Here is a 16314-nt window from a genome sequence, read left to right on the forward strand (position 1 = left end):
TGAACATGGAATATCTCTCTTTTTTGTGTCTTCCTCAATTTATTTTACCAATGTTTTATATTTTTCATTGTAGAGACCTTTCACTATTTTGGTTAAGTTTATTGTTAGATATTTTATTTGTGGCTATTCCCAATGGAATTACTTTCTTGATTTCTTTTTTAGATTGTTCATCCTTGGCATATAGAAATGCTACAGATTTTTGTATGCTGATTTTGTATTCTGCAACTTTACTGAATTTATCCGTTCTAACAGTTTTTTGGTGGAGCCTTTAGGTTTTTCCAAATAGAAGATCAGATTGTCTAAAAACAAGGGTAATTTGATTTCTTCTTTCCCAATTTGGATGCCCTTTATTTCTTTCTCTTGTCTGATTGCTCTAGCTAGGACTTCCAGTACTATGTTGAATAATAGTGTACTGGGCATCCTTGGCTTATTCCAGATCTTAAAGGAAAGGATTTTAGTTTTTCTCCATTCAGTATGATACTAGTGATGGGTCTTTTGTCATATATGGGTTTTATTATATTGCAGTACATTCCTTCTCTACCCAGTTTTTTGAGGGTTTTTGTCATGAAGGGATGTTGAATTTTATCAAATGCTTTTTCAGCATCAACTAAAAGATCATGTAGTTTTTGTCCTTTATTCTTGTTGATAAGATGTATCACTGATTGAATTACATATGTTGAACCATCCTTTTATTCCTGGGATGAATCTCACTTGGTCATAATTAATTATTATTATTATTTTTTGAGACAGAGTTTCGCTCTTGTCGCCCAGGCTAGAGTGCAATGGCGCAATCTGCAATAGCTCACTGTGACTTCCGCCTCCCAGGTTCAAGCAATTCTCCTGCCTCAGCCTCCCAAGTAGGTGGGATTGCAGGCCCCTGCCACCATGCCCAGGTAATTTTTGTATTTTTAGTAGAGATGAGGTTTCACCATATTACAGGTGTGAGTCACCATGCCCGGCCATGAATGATTTTTTAAATGTGTCTTTGAACACATTTGTCTTTCAATTGAACAAATGTGTCTTTAAACACAACAAAATATCAATGTTTTTGTTGAGGATTTTTGCATCAGTGATCATCAGGGATCCTGGCCTGTAGTTTTCTTTTTTCGAGGTGTCTTTCTCTGGTTTTGGTATCAGAGTAATACTGGCCTTGTAGCATGAGTTTGGAAGTATTCCCTTCTCCTCTATTTTTCAGAATAGTTTGAGTAGGATTGGTATTAGTTCTTCTTTAAATGTTTGATAAAATTCAGCAGTGAAGCAGTTGGGTCCCGGGCTTTGCTTTGCTGTGAGACTTTTTATTATGGCTTTGATCTCATTACTTGTTATTAGTCTGTTCAGGTTTTGGATTTCTTCATGGTTCAATATGGTTAGGTTGATTTATCTATTTCTTCTAGATTTTCCAATTTATTGGCATATAGTTGCTCATAGTAGTGTCTAATAATAGTAGTGTCTTTGAATTTCTGCAGTATCAGTTTTAATGTCTCCTTTTCATCTCTGATTTTATTAGAGTCTCCTCTCTTTTTTTTTCTTAGTTGGGCTAAATTTATCAACATTGTTTGTCTTTTCAAAAAAACAAATTTTTGTTTCATTGATCTGTATTTTTTAATTTCAATTTTATTTACTTCTGCTCCAATCTTTATTTCTTCTACTGATTTTGGGTTTGCTTTGCTTTTGCTTTTCTAGTTTTTTAAGATGCATCATTAGATTATTTGAAGTTTTTCTACTTTTTTGATGTAGGTGCTTATTGCTGTAAATTTTCCTCTTAGTGCTGCTTTTGTTGTATCCCACAGGGTTTGGTATGTTGTGTTTCCATATTCATTTATTTCAACAAATTTTTTTCTTTTTTCTTATTTTTTTCTACTTGTAAATTTTTTATACAATAACAAAATGTTTTTCACTTTCCTTCTTAAATTTCTTTATTGACCCACTAGTCATTTAGGAGCATATTGTTTAATTTCCATGTGCTTGTACAGTTTCCAAAATTCCTCTTGTTATTGGATTTCTAGTTTTATTCCATTGTGGTCAGAGAAGATACTTGATAGTATTTCAATTTTTTGGAATTTTTAAAGACTTGTTCTGGGGCCTAACATATGGTCTATCCTTGAGAATGATCCATGTGCAGAGAAGAATGTGTATTTTGCAGTCATTGGATAAACTGTTCTATAAATATCTATTAGGTCCATTTGGTCTATAGATGGAATCTATAGTTCAGATTAAGTCCAATGTTTCTTTGTTGATTTTCTGTCTGGATGATCTGTTCAATGCTGCATATGGGATGCTGAAGTCTCCAGTTATTGTACTGGAGTCTGTCTCTCTAGCTCTAATAATATATGCTTTATATATCTGGGTGCTCCAGTGTTGAGTGCATATAGGTTTACAATCGTTATATTCTCTTGATGAATTGACCCCTTTATTATGTAATGATCTTCTTTGTCTCTTTTTATAGTTTTTGTCTTGAAATATACTGCTCTTTTTTGGTTTCCATTTGCAAGCAATGTCTTTTTCCATCCCTTTATTTTCAGTTTACATGTGTCTTTAAAGTGTGTTTCTTGTAGGCAAGACATTATTGGGTCTTATTTTTTTAAAATCCATTCAGCCACCCTTCCTTCTTTCCCTTCCTTCCTCCCTCCCTCCCTCCCCACCTGCCTGCCTGCCTTCCTTCCTTCCTTCTTTCCTTCCTTTCTTTTTCTTTCTTTCGATGGAGCCTTTCTTTGTCACCCAGGCTGGAGTGCAGTAGCACAATCTTGGCTCACTGCAACCTCCAGCCCGCAGGTTCAAGCAATCTTCTTGCCTCAGCCTCCCAAGTAGCTGGGACTACAGACACGCCATGATGCCTGGCTAGTTTTTTGTGTTTTTAGTAGAGAGACGGGGTTTCTCCATGTTGGCAAGGCTGGTCTCAAACTCCTGACCTCAGGTGATCCACCTACCTTGGCCTCCCAAAGTGCTGGGATTACAGGTGTAAGTCACTGTGCCCGGCCCACTTTATGTCTTAACTGGAGAGTTTAGTCCATTTATCTTCAATGTTATTATTGATAAGGACTTACTCTTGCCATTTTGTTATTTGTTTTCTGGTTGTTTTGTAGTCTTCTTTTCCTTCTTTCCTTCCTTTCCATCTTCCTTTTAATGAAGGTGATTTTCTCAGGTGGTATGTTTTAATTTCTTGCTATTACTTTTGTGTATCCGTTGTATGTTTTTTGATTTGAGGCCACCATAAGGCTTGCAAATAATATCTTGTAACCCATTATTTTAAACTGATGACAACACTGATTGCATAAACAAACTAACAAGCAAAGAGATTAATAAAAACTCTACACTTCAACTTCATCCTCTTGCTTTTGACTTTTTGTTGTTTCTATTTTTATCTTATTATACTGTCTATGTCTTGAAAAGTTGTAGTTATTATTTTTGATAGGGTCATCATTTAGTCTTTGTACTCAAGAGATCAGTAGTTTACACACCATAATTACAGTGTTATATTCTGTGTCCTTCTGTGTACTTATGATTATCTGTGAATTTTGTACTTTCAGATGATTTTTTTTTTTTTTTTGAGACAGAGTCTCACTGTCACCCTCGCTGGAGTGCAGTGGAGTGTGGCTCACTGCAGCCTCAACCTCCCAGGCTCAAGCAATCCTCTCATCCCAGTCTTTCAAATAGTTGGGACTTTGGGCACATACCACCATGCCCAGCTAATTTTTACTTTTTGTAGAGATGGGGTTTCATTATGTTACCCAGGCTGGTCTTGAACTCCTGGACACAAGCAATCCCCCAACCTTGGCTTCCCAAAGGGCTGGGATTAAAGGTGTGAGCCCCCAGATGATTTCTTATTGCTCAATAACATCCTTTTTGTTTTTTTAATTGAAGAAATTCCTTTAGCATTTCTTGTAGGACAGATCTGGTGTTGATGAAATCCCTCAGGTTTTGTTTGTCTGGGAAAGTCATCATTTTTCCTTCATGTTTGAATGATATTTTCACTGGATAAATTCCAGTATAAAAAGGTTTGTTTTCCTTTAGCACTTTAAGTATGTCATGCTAGTTTCTCTCCTGGCCTGTAAGGTTTGCACTGAGAAGTCTGTTGCCAGATGTACTGGCTCCTTTGTATGTTATTTGTTTCTTTGGCTGCTTTTAGGATCCTTTTTTATCTTTGACTTTTGGGAGTCTGATTATTAAATGTCTTGAGGTAGTCTTATTTGGGTTAAATCTGCTTGGTGTTCTATACAACCTTCTTGTATTTGAATATTGATATCTTATATCTCTAGGTTTGAGAAGTTCTCTGTTATTATCCTTTTGAATAAACTTTCTACCCTAGTCTCTCTCACTACTGCCTCTTTATGGCCAGTAACTCTTAGATTTGCCCTTTGGAGGCTATTTTCTAGATCTTGTAAGCATGCTTCATTCTTTCTTATTCTTTTTTCTTTTGTCTTCTGACTATGTATTTTAAAATACACTGTCTTCAAGCTCACTAATTCTTTCTTCTGCTTGACAAATTCTGCTGTTAGGAGACTCTGATGCATTCTTCAGTACGTCAGTTGCATTTTTCAGCTCCAGAGTTTCTGCTTGGTTCTGTTTAATTATTTCAACCTCTTTGTTAAATTTATCTGATAGGATTCTGAATTTCTTCTCTGTTATCAACATGATTTTGTTGAGCTTCAAAATGGCTATTTTGAATTATCTGTCCAAATATTCATAAATCTCTGTCTGAGATTGGCCCCAGGTGGGTCCATAGATGTCATCCAGAAGGCAGGGCCTGTAGTTGGGAACCTTAGGAGTCTACCTGATGCTCTATTCTACTGCGGCTGAGCTGGCATCCAAGCCACAAGACAAAGTCCTTTCCACTATTCCCTCCCCTTTCCTCAAGCAGAGGAGTCTCCCCATGGCTACCACTGTCCTAGGCCCATGGTGAGTACTGCCTGGCTATCGCCTATGTTCATTCAAGACCCAAGGGCTCTTCAGTCAGCTTATGATGAATGCTTGTAGTCCTGATTCTCTCCTTTCAGGGTAGTGGGCTTCTCTCTGGCCCAGTACAGGTCCAGAAATGCCATCCAGGAGCCAAGATCTGGAATCAGGACCCCAGAGTCCCACTTGGTACTCTACCCAACTGTGGCCAAGCTGGTACCCAAGCTGCAAGACAAAGTCCCCTTTACTCTTCCCTCTCTTTTTCTTAGGCAGAAGGGGTCTCTCCCTGTGGCCACCATAGCTGGGAATGTACTGGGTCACACATGAAGCCAGTGTGGCTCTGAGTCTCACCCAAGGCCTGCAGCCAGTACTACTTGGCTAACACTGCTGATTATTCAGGGCCAAAGGGCCCTTTAGTCAGCAGGTGATGAATTCTGCCAGAACTGGGTCCTTCTGTTCTGGCAGTGGGTTCCTTTCTGGTAAGTTTAGAAATGTCATCCAGAAGCTAGAGCCTGGAACGAGTGCCTCAGACCTCTGCTTGGTGTCCTATTCTACTGTGGCTGAGCTGGTATCCAATTTGCCAAAAAAAAAAGCCCTCTTTACTCTTCTCCTCCTCTCCTCAAGCAGAGGGAAAGAGTCTTTCCTGGAGCTGTAAGCTGTGCAGCCTGGAGTTGGGGGAGAGATGACACAAGCACTCCCTTGATCACCCCAGCTGGTGTCTCACTAGGTCACATGCCTCCCAAGTACACTGGCTCCGAACACAGCATAGCACCAGGACTTGCCCAGGAATTGCAGTCCTTCTGGCCCAGACTGCCTTCCAAATTTATTTAGGACCCCAGAGCACTTTATCCCACTTTGGCGGGGTTTGCCAGAACTCAGGTTCTGACTGCTGGGATGGACGATTTGCCCCTGGCTAGGGCATGGGCACTCGCGAAGTTGTGCCCCGTTGCTTTCCACTGTGAGAGAGCAGCACTGAGTTCCAATGCAATGTCCCACAATCACTGTGCTCTATCCCAGAAGTGCACATATTCTCTCTCCATACCACACTTAGTGCCTCTTTCTTTAATGTGATTTTAATATCAAGTACCGTAATCACTCGTCTGATTTTTGGCTCCTATGAAGGTGCTTTTTTGTGTGGATCATTGTGCAATTTGGTGTTCTTGCAGGGTAGACAATTGCTGGAGGCTTCTTTTCAGCCATCTTGCTCCACCTCCTCCTGATTTGCTAATATTTTATTGAGGAGTTGTACATCTATGTTCATGAGAGATTGGTTTTTAATTTTCATTTATTATAATATCTTAATCTCGTTTCGGTATTAGGGTAGTGCTGGCCTCATAGGATGAGTTAAGAAGTATTCCCTCTGCTTCTGTTTTCTGGAAGAAATTGTAGAGAATTGATACTATTTATGGTGAAACCAGTGAAACCATCTGGGCCTTGTACTTTCTTTTTTTGGAAGGTTACTAATTATTAATTCAGTATAAAACCAGCCTTGCATTCTAAGAATGAGTGAGAGGCATACAGTTTAATTCCATCACAACTGATCAGAAAACATACTTCATATAACTTCAATTATTTTAAATTTGTTGAAGTTTGTTTTATGTCCCAGGATATGGTCTATCTTGGTAAATGTTCCATGTGCACTTGAAAAAAAAAGTGTATTCTGCTGCTGTTGGACAGAATGTTCTATAAATGTCACTTAAATATTGTTGGTTCATGTTGTTAATTTCTTCTAATCTTTGATGATTTTTTTTTTTTTGTCTAATGGTTCTATCAGTTAGTGATAGAAGGATGTTGAAGTCCATGCTGTAATTGTGGATTTATCTATTTCTTCTTTCAATTCTGTCAGTTTTCACATTATTTTATAACTTTGTTGTTTAGTGCATACTGTTTTAGGGTTGTTACGTCCTCTTGGCTTGGGGTTTGCTCAGTTTCTTAAATCTGAAGATTTACGTCTTCCACCAAATTTGGAGAGTTTTCAGCTATTATTTCTTTAAGTATATTTTCAGCACTGCACTCTTTCTCTTGTCCTTATGGAACTTCAATAGATCTAAAGAGTATTTAGATCTTGGAGTATTTTCCCATAGGTCCTTAAAGTCCTATTCATTTTTTAAAAACCTATTGTTTTTTTTTCCTCTGTTCAGATTGTATAACTTTTATTAGTCTTCAAGTTCAATGTTTCTTTCCTCTGTCATCTCCACTCTGCCATTGTGTCCATCCAGTGAGTTTGTTTCTGTTATTGTATAAATATATATTTTTTAAGTTCTAAAACTTCCATCTGGGGCTGGGTGTGGTGGCTCATGCCTGTAATCCCAGCACTTTGGGAGGCTGAGGTGAGCAGATCACTTAAGTCCGTGAGTTTGAGACCAGCCTGGGCAACATGGCGAAACCCCATCTCTATAAAAAATACAAAAAATTAGCTGTGCATGAAGGCATGTGCCTGTAGTCCCAGCTATTCAGGATGCTGAGGTGGAAGGATTGCATGAGCCCAAGAGGTGGAGCTTGCAGGTGAGCCGAGAGATCATGCCACAACGCTCCAGCCTAGGTGACAGAGACAAACCCTGTCTCAAAAGAAATAAGTTAATAAATAAAAAATAAAATAGGCTGGGCACAGTGGCTCACACCTGTAATCCCAGCACTTTGGGAGGCTGAGGCAGGCAGATTGCTTGAGCACAGGAGTTTCAGAGCAGCCTGGGCAACATAGTGAGACCCTGTCTCTATTTTTTAAAAAATGATGTAAGATAAAATAAATCTTCCATTTGGGGTTTTTCTTTTCCTTTCTTTTTTTTTCTTTTTTTAAGACGGAGTTTCACTCTTTGTTGTCCAGGCTGGAGTGCAATGGCACAATCTTGACTCACCACAACCTCTGCCTCCTGGGTTTAAGCGATTCTCCTGCCTCAGCCTCCCAAGAAGCTGGGATTACAGGTGCACACCACCATGCCCAACTAATTTTGTATTTTTAGTACAGACGGGGTTTCTCCAAGTTGGTCAGGCTGGTCTCAAACTCCCGACCTCAGGTGATCGCCCGCCTTGGGCTCCCAAAATGCTGGGATTACAGGCATGAGCCACCACACCCGGCTGGGGTTTCTTTGTATCTTTTATTTATTTATTGAAACTTTGTTTTTTGAGTGTTCATAGTTTCTTGTTACAAGTTTTTTTTTTTGTTTTTAATGATAGCTGCTTTAACAATCCTTGCCAGACAATCCCAACATCAGTGCTATCTTGGTATTGGCATCTGTTGATTGTCTTTTCTCATTCTGGTTGACTTTTTCTGTTTTCTGACATGACAAGTAATATTCAATATTATCAGTACTTTGGGTATTATGAAACTGATTCCTTTTTATATTTTCTACTTTAGCATGCATTCAACCTGCTTAAATTCAGAATGCACATCATGACTCACTTTTGTGGTCTGTGAGTTTGAATGTCAGTTTGGTTTCAAATTCAGCGTTATCTTGGTCTGCTCTGCCTGGGTGCTACCCAGAGACCAGTCTGAAACCCGAGTGGTATTCCACATCATAGCTCAGTTCTTAAAGCTTTTGCTGTGTTAATTCTGATGAGTTTCACACATAGGCCACTTGGGGATGTGCACAAATTGAAAGACGCTTTTTCTGCAGCTCCCTCCTCTGTTATTCTGCCCACACTGTCTGTGAGGGGGTAGGTGCTGCCTCTGTTACTGCAGGGCAGGCAGTAGTCAACAGGGCTCTACCCTAGAGTCCCCATAGCATCCCATGGGAAGAAGGAGGAGGGAGGGGGTGTCACCTCTTATCACATTAGTGCAGGATGGGGCTCATTAATAGAGCTCCACTTGTCTCCAGAATCACTGGTGAGGAAGGGGAGTGGTGCCCCCACATTAGTGCACAGCAGGGATGGTTCACCGAGCTCCACACCAGTCTCTGCAGAGCCTGTTGGGGAGAGGAGGGCTGTGGCTTCTTTGATGGTGTTCACCTGGAGTAGAGCAAGATTGTCAAAAGGGTCATCCTCGGAGGTTGCAGTGAGCTGAGATCGCACCATTGCACTCCAGCCTGGGAGACAGAGCAAGACTCCATCTCAAAAAAAAAAAAAAAAGCCATCCTTCATTACTGTCCTCTTCTAAGTCCTTTGACTAGAGAAAGCATTTTCCTTAGGACTTTTGTTGTCTGTGCCTGTTGGTCATTTCGGATTGTGCCTTCCTCTAGTGCCCAGGTTGAAATATGTGAACACTGTGAAAGCCTCTGGGAACTCCCTGCCCGGTCATCCCTTGACACGCAAGTTGCCTAGCCAGTCTGCCTAGTTTACTCCACCTTTAGAGGTTTCTGATAGTTGCTTTATGTATTTTGTCTAGTTTTTAGTTGTAATTAGCAGAAGGAATAGGGTGGAATCCACTTACTTTATCTTGTGTGAACATGGAAGCCCCATGTATTTTTTTAATAAACTTTTTGAGGTATAATTTACATGAAATAAAATGTATCCATTTAAAGTATACATTTCCATGAGTTTGACAAATGTATATACCCATGTAACCCTAACCACAATCAAGATATAGAACATTTCCAGTACCCCAAAAGTTTCCCTTTGTCTTCCCTCTTAGTCAGTTTCCTCCATCCTGAGCCTCAGACCTGGCCTGATTTCTGCCAGTATAAATTGAACTTGTCTTTTCTAGAGTTCCATATGAAGAAAATCACATAGAATGTAATGTTTGTAAAAGTCTGGGCCGGGTGCGGTGGCTCATGCCTGTAATCCTAGCACTTTTGGAGGCCAAGGTGGGCGGATCACGAGGTCAGGAGATCGAGACCATCCTGGCCAACATGGTGAAACTCCGTCTCTACTAAAAATACAAAAATTAGCTGGGCATGGTGGCACATGCCTGTAATCCCAGCTACTCAGGAGGCTGAGGCAGGAGAATCGCTTGAACCAGGGAGTCGGAGGTTGCAATGTGGAGATCGCGCTACAGCACTCCAGCCTGGTGACAGAGTGAGCTTCCGTCTCAAAAAAAAAAAAAAAAAAAAAGTCTGGCTTCTTTTACTTATTATGATATCTGTGAGATTCATCCACATTGTTGGCATTTCAGTAGTTCATTCCTTTCTATGTTTGTTTTTGCTTTCATTTGGATTGTCACTATCCTATGCTCTTGCCTGACAGACCCCGAGAGCCTACTGACCACAGCAGCTCCTGTTACCACGGCTGCCATTTCTGCTCTCAGTGCTACTGCTCATTGATCCCAGGGAGGAAAATTCTGGTGCATCACTTAGTACTTATTTCAGGTATGGTTAGGACAACATTTCAGAATAAAAGGATGGCTTCTTCTGGATGTATCTGAATTGATCTGCTGTCATATACTGATGAATCACATGCTCAGACCAAAGTACATAAAAAAGTCATTCTCTTGCCAGATATTTTAGGGGTTTGTAACCTCGGTCTTATATTGCTCCATGGCCTATGAGTTAGTAACAGGACTAGTGAAATTCCTAGTAACATAGTCTTGTTACTACAAGATTACCCATATCCTTTGATGATCCATCTACTGCAAACTCATAGAATTTACTGGATAGTCTTCTTCATTTTATGTAAGAATGACCACTGTATCATCATATGTCAATGTCCTGCATAACTGTCACCATCCCTCCATGCTGAATACCTGGTAGCTTGTGATGAGTTGAGAACCTCACTAAACAGTCTTATCCACATCCTCAGGTTCTCTGAGGTTTTCCTTCTGTCCAGTCCGTGCACTTGTACTCCTGGTGGTCAAAGTACAGTCATGCACTGCATATGATGTTCTCATGAATGGTGGGCTGCATACACAACAGTGGTCCCATAAAACCATAATGAATCTCAAAAATTCCTATTGCCAACTGGCATAACGTCATGGAGTAACATATCATCACCTTTTCTATGTTTAGATCTGTTCAGATACACAAATACTTACCACTATATTCCAACTGCCTCTAGTATTCAACAGTCACTGTACAAACCTGCTGTATAAAGTTTATAGCCTAGGAGCTACAGGTTGTACTGTATAGCCTAGGTGTGTGGTAGGTAGGCTATACTATACAGATTTGTGTAAGTATACTCTATGATGTTCACACAATGGTGAAATCTCCTAATGACACATTTCTCAGAATGTCTCCCCATCACTTTGATCAGCTGACTCACTTTGTGATGGCAATTGTCAGACCAGTTGAAGGGTGATCTGACCTGCATATTCTCTTGGTTAATTGTATTTACAAATTGGATACATGATTTCTCTGATTGCTCTCTTCACAAACTATATTTGAATATACAAATGAAGTGCTAAGTGGTTTTTACACAGGGAAACAAAGCCAGTTTTGTTTTCAACCAATGCAAGTTTGGATAAATTCTTTTCAAGAAGATGACTAAATATTTCCCGTTTAGCAAAGTCCTCAGATAAAGAGATGCCAGGTATTTCTCGGTATGTTGGTTTCTGTATTACTATCTGTTCAGACACAAGCTTCCTTAAAAATGTGCTTAGTTGTAATTTCTTCATGGATTTAAACCAAAACAACATATTGCAAGATTGAATGCAGAAGGATATGTGAGAACTCATTTGTGTTCCATTAAGCCAAGCATAAATGTTTAAAAATGTCAAATAATACCACTCTTCTGATATTTTTTGGGAGAAAATATATTTGTGGAAAATATAACTATCAAAGAAATATCAGAAACCTTCCAAACTGAAGGACACGTGTATCCAGATTAAAATGACCTTCCAAATGCTTAACATAGTAAACAAAAAACAGGAGGAAAAGGAGGGGAGAAAAGGAAAAAAGAAGACTCACTCAAGCCCATATTATGACATTTCATCATACCATAGATAAATTAGATCCTGAAAGATTTCAGAAAGGAATATGAGATCACACATAAAGGAACAGGAATCAAAGTGACATTACCCTTTTCAACAACACCGGAAGCTCCAAGAGAGTGCAGCAATGCTTTCATCCTAAGAGAAAATAATTATCAATACAAAATAATATTCCCAGCTAAACTATCAATCGTGAGGGTAGAAGAAAGGCATTTTTAGCCATTGTGTGGGAGTGTTATAATGTCCCAGTGAACCACACCTCCCTGTATCTGCACCACTTTGCAATGAGAAATTTGCTGTTTCTCCTAGTGAGAGAGAGAGAGTCTATTTCTTTACCCTTGGGCCTGGGCTGGCCTGGTGACTTGTTTTGACCAATACATGGAAGAAGTGACATTATGTGAGTTCTGCAGCTGAGGCTTTAAGAGGCCTTGAAGTTTCTCCTCTCACCTTCTTGGAACCTTGAGACCACCATGCTGTGAGAAGCCTGGGCATATCTACTGGAGGCCGAGGGGCGACATGACACGTCTAAAACTCATACATCAAGATACAGTAATATAATGTGAAATTCCTAGAGCAGCTTGATGCTAGTCTCTATTTGGCTACCTTTTTCTTTAGAATTGTTTACATAGTTAGCGTATGAGATTTTTGTTATATTTTGCAAATATTTTCTCTCCATTATAGCTCATCTTTTAGCTTTGCTTATGGCATGTTTTTATGATAGAGAAGTTTCATTCTTTATTTTTAGGTGGTTACATCTATTAATAATTTCCTTTGTGTCTTTGAGGTTTTGTTGGTTAAGAAGGACTTCTCAAAGATTTAACCTTATTTTTTACTTAAAAAGCAAAAAAAACCAAAAAACAAAACAATGATCACAATATAAGCCAGTATAAGTATAAGCAACTGGTTAGTGCAGGATGGTGGTAGTTATCAAAGAGAGCTGAGTCTAAAGCTCTAAGGAGTGGTCTGGAGAAAGCCAGGCAGGGACTTGCTGCTTTTCTATTCTACCTCTTTCCCTTATAATCCAACCTGAAAGCTGCACCCATCAAGTGTGTCCTGAATCTGACGATTCACTGTCTTCACTTCTGCCAATCTGCTCCAGGCCTCCATCCTTTCTTGCCTAAATGAACCCCAAAGCTGGCTTGTGTCCTGCATCCATCCACCACTCTTGCCCTTGTTTCAGTTATCTATTGCTGTGAAATAAACTTCAAAACCAAGTGATTCAATCTCACAATTCTGGTTTTCCTGGACTGAGTGGGGTGGTTCCTCTATTTGTGTGATGTGGCTGGAGCTGTGGGCATTTGTGGGCTTGAATGGGCAGAGTGTTTACCATGGTTCATTCACGTGGTGGCAGTTGGCTAGGTTCTCAGCTAGGACAATGGCCTCTCCATGTAGCTTGGGCTCAGAGCTAGTGTTCCGAGAAGGAAGTAGAAGCTGGCAGTCCTATTGAGGCCCGGGCTTGAAGTCCCAGAACATCCTTTCCCACTGCCTTGTAATGATCAAAGTAGTCACAAGGCCAGCCTAGATTCAAGGGCTTGGAGGAATACTACCTTTCAGTCAATTTCCCAGTTTCCAGAGAATTTTAAAAAAACAAACGGCTCGCAACAGTGGCATATGCTACTTGGGAGGCTAAGGTGGGAGGATCACTTGAGCCTGGGAGGTTGAGGTTGCAGTGAGCTGTGATTAACACCACTGCACTCCAACCTGGGTGACAGATGAGACCCTGTCTCAAAACACTCTCCCCAAAACAAATAGACATAATTCTCCTGCTGAAATCCACTGCTTACTAGACATATTGTAATAGCCTGCCTCACCTGGCCCCTGCCTAACTTTCCCTCACACCTTTGCTTTGTCCCTAAAGGTCATACTGCTGTTTCCTCAGCACCCCAAACTCACCACCCCTCAGGGACTTAGCCTAGAACAATTTTCCTCCAGGCCTTCACTCGGCCACTTCACTCCATTGCTTCTAGACGGCTGACATTATTTGCCCATCTGCTTGGGTCTCCTTCACTGGCATGAATGTAAGGTCCTTGCTAGCAGTGCTTTTCTGTCCTATCCTACATTCTCTCTTAGCATCTAGAATGGTGTTAACACAGGAAAGGCATAAAAGTATACTCTGTGGTTAACTGAATCTACTTGCCTAAATCTTGGGCATGTGCTGCTTTGAGAAATATACAAATTAATGTTAAATAGAACCACAGTGGTCAAGAGCAGACACATCCAACAATACACTAGTCCTGCATACATACCCACTGGCATATTTCTACCTTCCTAATAAGAGCTGACAGCCATTTTGCTGCATGCTGTACAGGGCAGCTGCTGCAGCAAACTCAGCCTCTGATGGGCCCATAGTCGATCTGCCCACTGCATGCCTTGAACTCAGGGAACTCTGATGAACTCATCACACACTCCATCCAGAAGCTAGAGGGCTGCTAGCCTTGACATTTTAATGCATTTTTGGTGTCAGCTGCCCTTCATTGATTCACTGAATTATAGAGGTCTGAACAAAAATCCGTACACTGGCTTCTCAATGGTTCTTAAGAAACCAGTGTAGCCCAAGGTCATCAATCCAAGTGAACCCACATTTATCCAGGAAGCAAGAGGTGTGGTAAGGGCAGAACTCTAACAGACATCCATTCCACATGTGTCAGAGACAAAACTAAGTCCAAGATAAAATCAACAAAGGCTATTTATTCATAAACGTGCAGCAAGGGAACCCTTCTGCTGGAACCTTTGTTTTGGTAAGGGTTCAGAGGTGTTAGACGTTATAGAGTAAAAAGGAAATACTGACAGTGTTGACTTGGCAAATGTCATATAAGGGTAGGATTTGTGGAAGCAAGCCAAGAGACAAAGTGGTCTTCAAGTACATTTGACCATCCTTGATTAGCTTCAAGGAGGCAAGTGAGCAGTTTGGGAACATTTCAAAAGAGGAAAGGGGCGGAGAGTTTTTTGTGGCCAGCCATTTCCTGGAAAAAGTGAAGGCTGATGGGATGCTTTTTTGCATTCTATCATCATGGTTCTTAGGGGTGTAAAAAGTAAAGTAGAGATTCCTCTTCAAAGACTTTCTTCCCTGTCTAATTAAGAATAAATAGTAACTTAGGAGCAAAACTTATTCAAAGACCTGTGCTAACATTCTTAAATATCTGCTAGCTGTAATAAAGAAATCAATGTACTTTATGTTCATAGCTCCCACAATTTAGCCTATTGGCCCTGGCATGCTTATACTGGTCCAAGCAAGCATTAGGTCATAGCCTGTTCCTCTTCCTTATTTGAAGGTGTTTTTACCTTTCTCAGCATTCCACAAGTTACTTCCTCCTTCATTCTCCTCTGCCTTTGCTTCTTTTATAAAGTTCTAAGTTGCTAGCCAATCAGGACAAATACAGAATGTGAGGTCCCGTTCCAGCCAATGGAAACTGGACACAGCAGTAAAATGGACTTGACAAGTTATAAATGACCCTGTCTCCTTTGTTTGTTGTACTCTCGTGGCAAAACTGCTGGCGAGTGTACCCTTTCTGCAGAAAGTATAAAAATGACCTTGCTGAAGAAATTAATGTTCAAGTGCTATTTCTTTACGGCACGGAAGAGCAAGCATTTCAAACAGAGGGTAGGGTGGGGTGGTGGTATGTGGTTGCCACAGCAGTAAGTTTCTCACATGGATCATTAACTTTCAAATAATTAAAATTTTAGAGATGCAAGGTATCTTAAAGTTCATCTGGTCACTCTGACCACCCACATTCCCACTCTCATCCCAAGTTCATTTAATAGATGGAAAAACTCAAACAAAAGGTAATTTGGCGTCTAACCCTTAGCAAAGGTTAGATGTAGAATTATAAGTTTTCCTGAATCCTAGGACTGTAGTGTAACCATCATGCATTTCAAAAGTGAAACAAAAAAGGAAATTAAAAAAAAAAGAAAATACAGTAAATAGCCACATAAACCACTTCTAGTGGGTCTACTGGTCCCCCTGCTTCTTGTTTATTAACAGAATCTGTTCAGGGGCTCTAGGGCTCAGAGCTTTAGGGGAGTCTGAGCCCTTCTCCAGCCCTGGGGTGATGGGTCTTGATTGATCCAGGTCAGTCAAATTCTCCACAGATTTAATTCTGGCCAATGAATATGAGAAGAAATGAGAAGGTGGAAGGGTGTCTTAGTCTACTTTTTGCTGCTATAATAAGAATACCAATACGTGGGGTAAATTATAATGAAGAAAAATTTATCTCACAGAGTTCTGGAGGCTGGGGAGTCCAAAATCAAGGTGTTGGCATTTGGCGAGGGGCTTCTTGCTGTCACTCCATGGTAGAGGGTGGAAGGGCAGAAAGAGAGAGAGGGCTGGAGGCCAAGAGGTGGCTGAACTCATCTTTTTATGAGGAACCCACTCCCATAATAACAGCATTAATCCACTCATGACAGCAGAGCCCCCATGACCCAACCATTTCCCATTAGGTCCTACCTCCCCACACCCACTGCACTGGGGATCAAGTTTCCAACACATGGAACTTTGGGAGACACGTTCAAGCCATAGCAGAGGACCACTGGAGAAAGGAAGGTTTTTAAAGATTTTTTTAGGACACTGTGGGAAGTGATAGCCATTGGACATGGATGGTGTTTTTGTTTTTGGCATGAGAAAAGGC

At 40.5% G+C, this 16314-nt stretch overlaps 1 protein-coding gene and 1 long non-coding RNA gene across 2 annotated transcripts in view; one reads left to right on the forward strand and one right to left on the reverse strand.

The window, feature by feature from the left end:
• Positions 1-11796, reverse strand: part of SDCBP2 (syndecan binding protein 2) — a 51381-nt gene extending 39585 nt beyond the window's left edge. Inside the window, exon 1 of the mRNA XM_058432885.1 lies at positions 11778-11796. The gene's annotated coding sequence lies outside the window, so the exon portion shown is untranslated. The remainder of the gene's footprint in view (positions 1-11777) is intronic.
• LOC131382201 (uncharacterized) overlaps positions 1-16314 on the forward strand; it is a 52997-nt gene that overhangs the window by 24052 nt on the left and 12631 nt on the right. The window lies entirely within an intron of this gene.

This window comes from Hylobates moloch, unplaced genomic scaffold (assembly GCF_009828535.3).
Source record: "Hylobates moloch isolate HMO894 unplaced genomic scaffold, HMol_V3 SCAFFOLD_21, whole genome shotgun sequence".
NCBI lineage: Eukaryota > Metazoa > Chordata > Mammalia > Primates > Hylobatidae > Hylobates > Hylobates moloch.